A 6,645-nucleotide genomic window follows, 5' to 3' on the forward strand; every position below is an offset into this window, starting at 1 on the left:
CTGTTGTTAATTGAGAATAAATATTTGGCCAATTCAACATCAGCTTATTCTTTCCATCTATTTTAGCCTCGGTGGATGGTGGGAGGTGACAGATATCCCATTAATTTAATCGACTTGTGCGAAAGCTGCTCAGACATCAAAGTTATCAAAAGTTAAAAAAACAAACAAAATGAACATGAACTTAATTCCCATTTTTTTTTAAAAAAGAACTGAATCTAAGTTCCACGTGATAGAGGACGCTCTATTTTGAACTTCTGATTTCTTACCTTTTTTTGAAATCTAATTTATTTTATAGCATATAATAAATAATACCTGTAATTAAGTCGAGAAAATTGAAGAATAAGTGTCTTTTAAGTCTTGAATGAAGGATTGGTGACATTGACCAATAGATAGGGTCAAACATTATTAAGAAACTTGATCAAATTAATTGTGGATTTGATTAATATTTTCAAAACTTTCTAATCTTTTCAAAAATACAAATCAACCCAACCCACACCCTCTTCAATCCAAATCAACCACTCTCTCCTCTCTCTCGACAGCTTCTATCAACTCTCTCCCAACCAACAGTTCTGCAAAATTTCTCCCTTCAACCCCTGACGACAAATAGTTGGGCTTCGAGTTCCCCTCTTCAATTCAATCAACCTGTATCTCATCCCTCTCTCGACAGCTTCTCTCAACTCTCTCCCAACCAACTGTTCTGCAAATTTTTTATTTCAATCCTCGACGACTTCAACATCCGACTACAAATAGTTGGGATTCCAGTTCCTTTTCGACTTCAATCGATGTGACAACCTTGCTTTCCGGCCACAACAGATTCGAATTCTTCATCGGTCCTTTTCTTCTTTCACAGGTAAAAATTTATGGCCTTTTTAATTTTGAAGAAAACGAGGAACTTGAGCCAACTTCTCTTATAGTATTGGTTAACAATTTCAATATTTGTTGCACTAATTTGAAATACGGCCTGAATAAAATCCTAATTTCTAGTATTTCTTCTCTTCTCTTCTCATTTCGAAGTGAATTATGATATTTTGTTGTTTGTTGCATTTTTTTGAAGTTTGATTTTTATTGTTTGTGTTTATAAAAACAAAAGGACAATTTGGTTTGATTTGTTCTGTTCTTATTCTTGGTAAAAATGGTGAAATTGCTGTTTTTTATTTAACAAAATCGTGCTACTGTTTCCTCCGACAGATTACCCATCTGGTGCAACATATTAACTATCTGATGCAACAGATTCATCATATGATGCAACAGATCAACAATCTGATGCACCAGAGGAACCATCAGATTACAATTCTGATGCAACAGATTAATAATCTAATGCAACAGCTTTACCATATGTTGCAACAGATTAAGCTTCAAATAAAAAATCTAATGCAACTAATTAACCATCTGGTGCAATGGAAGAACCATCAGATTAATGATCTGATGCAACAGATGAACCTCCTGGTGGATAAAATCCTACCAACTCTTCCTAAAGGAAAAGTCCAAGACTTGATTTTTTCAACTGATCATTCATTTGCCGCGATAGATGACCCTATGTTGGAAGAAATCTAAACAATATTGACCGTTGATAACTGTTTCGTGGTTAAGTCAGCCCTGGGAAAATCTTTCGACGCCTTCAGAAAAATACTTCGAGAATAAAAATTGAATGCTTATTTTAGGGACAGTTGCTTTGAAAAATATCTTGATTTGCCGGAGGACAACAATGCTCATTTCCAAATGAAAATAGTATATGAACTTCTCAAGCGTAGGTTTATGTATGAAAACAAAGATAAGATGGATGAGGTGTGGATAAATTACTGTGGTATGCCTGTTTGTTTTGGTTGAAAGGAGTTTGCCATAGTTACTGGACTAAAATGTTATCCTCCTTATCAAGTTATACCTATTCTAACCCCAAAAAGCATCCCGCACACCTAAAAAGACAAAGGCAAGTCGTGTGATCGTGATGACCTGGTGTCCATTGTTGGTCCAAGCTTCAAAATCAAAAATTTGATAGAAGTGTTGAAAGGTAAATGACTTTCAAAGAAGCACAAGAAGTCATTGTGCTTGGTTTGGTTTGTACATAATATTCTTTGGGCGAGAGACGTTAACAACAACATAAGCCTCAGTTTAATAAAGCTCTTCGAGGATCTTGAGGCGTTTAACAGCTATCCATGAGGGTATGAAGACTTCAAAATGACAGTCAAATATTTGTTGACTCCGTTAGCGCTAAAGACAGTCAACTTATATAGCTTCCCAAGGGCTTTCATGGTAAATGTTTCTTTCTTCTATTATGATATCATTCATTTTTTTCGCTCAACAATGATTTTGATTTATTGGCGTTATTTTATAGGCTTGGGCGTTTGGAGCCATTCCTTATTTGAGACAACAAGTGAACTAGCAGGAAGGAGTTTTCTGTCCAAGCATCTTGAGATGGTTGTCGGCCAAAACTCATAAAAATGCAAAAATTTTATAATCTCTTCAACCCCCTGAAGGATGCAGTAAGTATAATTATAATTAATTTTTTCTTTTAGTTAATGTTTTTTTTTTGAATGATCTAATCATCATTCTAATATATGTAATGATTTATGTTAGAATGTGCATTCGTCGCTAGTTCCGACCAATCGAGAGTTGAAGATGCCATTTTTTCTTACTTTACGATCTATGCAAACTTTATCAGACCCTAAGGTTATCGACAAAATAAAAATTGAATTGTTTGGAGCAACAACCATTACAAGAAAAATAATTTTGGAGGGTGGGCTTGTTGTTGTTGATGGAGCTGTTGGTGGTGGTTGTGGTGCTGCTGTTTGTGCTAATGATGCTCCTCTTACAGTATTTAAAGCAAACCATTATGAGTATGATCATACTGGTTATATAGATTTTGCCTCTCTCAGCGAATATTTTGCATGCAAATGTCAAGACTGCAGGGTGAAACATGATGTAGTGATTAATGCTATTAATGCATTAACTGCTTCTGTAAAGGAATTGACATCTAAGAGGGGTCTCATTCCATCAAAGAGGATTTTATTTCCATCCGGTCCATTAGAGATTAGGGCTAAGAGAAGAAGAAGAGTGATCGGGCATTATCAGGCATCCAAAAAAGTAAAATTGCAACTCTTCTGTCTGCGTGTTGCACTGAGCAACGTACAATGTCCAAAGAAGAGTAGCACGAGCTGAAGAAGGTGAATATATTATATGTCTTTCAACTGACAAAACAAACAGACACATATCTGTTTCAACAGATGACACATCTGTTGAAAATTATCAAACAAATATATACATCTGTTGCAAAAGTTGACTAACTTGTTGCACCAGATACTTTATCTGGTGCAACATATGTCTCGTCTGTTTTATCAAATTAAACAGCTCTTCATACATCTTTTATTTGTACTAACAGATGACCTATGTGCTGCAATAGATGATTCATATGTTGCAACGGATGGTTCATCCGTTGGAAATTATCACACAGGGTCTTCCTCATGTAGAAATTTTTTCCAACAGTTGATTCATTGTTGCAACAGAAATATAATATGTTTGTGACAATTTAAAATGGGAGGAAGACCTGTTTGATTTGCTAGAAGAGATGAGTTATCCTTTTTCGTTTTGTTGTATCTCCGTGATTACCATTGACCAATTCTGGCTTTCCAGGTGGATAGAAGAAGCTACTGCTGAAAAGCATTGACAATATGCTACTTTTTTTATGGAAATACGGAGAACAAAAAGCGCAGAAACCGTACGCAAGCGACAATGAAGATCCACGACGAGCAAAGCCGAACTCCATAGCACCGGATGAAGAATAACTTGTCCATACTGAGTAGATCTTTATAGCCTGTCAAAGCAATCCTTGACAGTACACTTAAATTGTTGTTGATGTATTTGTTAAGATCTGTACCCATAACAATTTTTTTATATTTCATTTATTCGTTGACTTATTTCAGCTAATTTATGAAGGCTTTGATTTATTTTATTTTGTCTACGAATTTTATTTATTCCTTAGATTTGAACTTATTAATTGAAAAGGAATACTAGATTCAAATATTGCAACAGATAATGTATCTGTTGCAACAGACGACACATCTATTGAAAAATTTGAACAGATTTAGACATATATTGCAACAGGTAGGTAATTAGTTGGAATTTATCAAACAGGTCTTCCCACTGTTGCAACAGATGGACTTTAGATAAAAATATCAAGATAATGCAACAGATGACACATCTATTGAAAAAAAAACAGATTTAGACATATGTTGCAACAGATGGACTTTATCTGTGGCAACAGACGACACATCTATTGGAATAATCAAACAGATTTATACATATGTCGCAACAGGTAGGTTATCTGTTGGAATTTATCAAACATGTCTTCCCACTATTGCAACAGATGAACTTTAGATAAAAACATCGAGCTAATGCAACATATGACCAACCTATTACAACAGATAAACTATATGTCAGAACAGGTAGGATAACCGTTATAACGGATGGAAAATCTGTTGCATTATAAAAATTTAACTTTTGTTGGACATAAAAAATTGCCACTACGTTTAAAAATGTTAAAGTGAATTGAAATAAAAAAGGCGCAACCCATCGACGGTGTTCAGTTCAAACACCTAAAATAAAATAGGCATCAAGTAGACATGTTCATTTTAAAGACGTAAAATAAAATAGGCATAAAATGTGTTAGTGTCAGTCCTAGCACATTCCGCTAACTTTGCGTCACTTGGGCCCCTAACGGTTTTATTTTTCCTCCCATTGTCTTATATATTCATCTTCCTCCAAAAATTTAACCCTAAATTTCCAAATCTTATTCTTCATCGTCATCTTATTTTATTTATTCAAATTCTTCAAATTATTACTTTCATTTTTTTCAACTGACCTTGACAATGTCGAGCGCATCTTCTACTATTTTTTATGATAAATATTTTTGATTTTGTAAGTGAAGTCATGAAGCTCTGTTAAAGACTTCTTGGACTCAAAAAAATTTGGGTCGTAGGTTTTTTATTTGTAAGATTTCAAAGGTAATATTTTATTTATTTAATTAATTGATTAATTATTGACTTGTAATTGTTTTGTAATTGTGTTCTCTTTTTTTTTTATAGAAATTGGGTGAATGCGATTACTTTGATTGGTATGAAGAACGACACCCTTCACAAGCAAATTGTGTAATCTGGGGTTTGTTGAACAAAGTTAAGGCTTCTGAAGAGAAATAAAATCGAGCAAGAAGATACTACATTGTTGTCGTTATTGCTACTGGTTTGGTGTTGTTGGGTACATGAATATTGAAGCCTAATTGCTGAAATTTTCATGGTGGTATGTGTATTTGCTACTGGTTTGTTGTCGATGAGCACATGGATATTCAAGCGTAACTGTTGGAAAATATCAAAAAGATTTAGGCATATGTTGTAAAATTTAGGTCATCTGTGGAAATTATCAAATAGGTCTTCCTACTGTTGCAACAGATTAGACTTAGATTATTCATAGAAATTATCAAACTGGTCTTTCCACTGTTGCAACGGATTACACTTAGATTATTAGATTATTCAAACAGGTTTTCTCACTGTTGCAACAGATTGACAATCTAATCTATTGCATTATAAAAAACTCAACTTTTATCAGAAAAAAATTATTGCCACTATATGTACATGTAATAAAGTGAAGGGTGACTTGAAATTAAAAATTTCTATTTCACAGGCTCTTCTATATACACAGGCTTCAAGCGTCCAGTTAGTACCCCATAAACCCAGACCTCTTGCAGGTTTCTCACAACGTTGTCGCATAGAAAAGTCGTTGGCTCAGCCATTTCTTTGCCGGTCAACAAACATTCGATGTGTGCAAGAGCGTGCGAGCCACTCGCTTTAGCGGCATCATTTTTTGGAAGGATCATTCCCCTATTTTGACCTTCAAAATTCCATGATTTCTTCATCAACAAGATGGGCAACAGCACCATCAGTGGCTCCACGAGGAGAAAAAGTTCGAAATTATCGATGAGAGGTACGTTGGAGTCATAAACATTGATCTTTCCCTCCTCGAGTAGTATCTCAACAGCCCGATAATGCATGCCGTTCACGCTAATGACTGTAAGAATCCTTTTTGCCTCAGTCCAGCTTTTGTCGTGTGAATTTGGCCTGTCCCCTCTAACATATCTTAACGTTTCTTCTTCATCCAAGACCAACGTAGGAACTAGGAAATCAAGTCCCATGCCAAGGGCTGACACCTCTCCATTGAGTTGATCGTACCTATCCTTGAGCTTCTTGTAGAAGTCGAGGTCCATTATCCTATTGACAGTGTTATAAGCTTCCTGGTACGTTAATTGTCTTTTCCTCATGGGGTAGAGAATTATGTCAACATGTTTTGAGATAAGAAGTCAATTTGTAAAAAAGTTAACTTTTAAATAGGTTAGTAATTGTAAAGATGCAATGGATGGTCCATCTATTGCATAGGGTTCTCTGAATCAATAGTCCAACGCAACTTATGCAACAGATGGATAATAAGTTGCAACAGAACCACAACCAATTGCATCAGTATACCCAGCTGTTGCAACAGATGTGAAATCTATTGCGTAGCTTCTTCTTCATGGGGTAGATTAAAAGGGCTATGTTAGGAAAAGTAAACTTGTCTTGTCCTCGTACGGCATATGCATATCAGTCATAGTCTGGAAGTCTTGGG

This window comes from Capsicum annuum, chromosome 10 (genome assembly GCF_002878395.1).
Source record: "Capsicum annuum cultivar UCD-10X-F1 chromosome 10, UCD10Xv1.1, whole genome shotgun sequence".
In the NCBI taxonomy this organism is placed as follows: domain Eukaryota; kingdom Viridiplantae; phylum Streptophyta; class Magnoliopsida; order Solanales; family Solanaceae; genus Capsicum; species Capsicum annuum.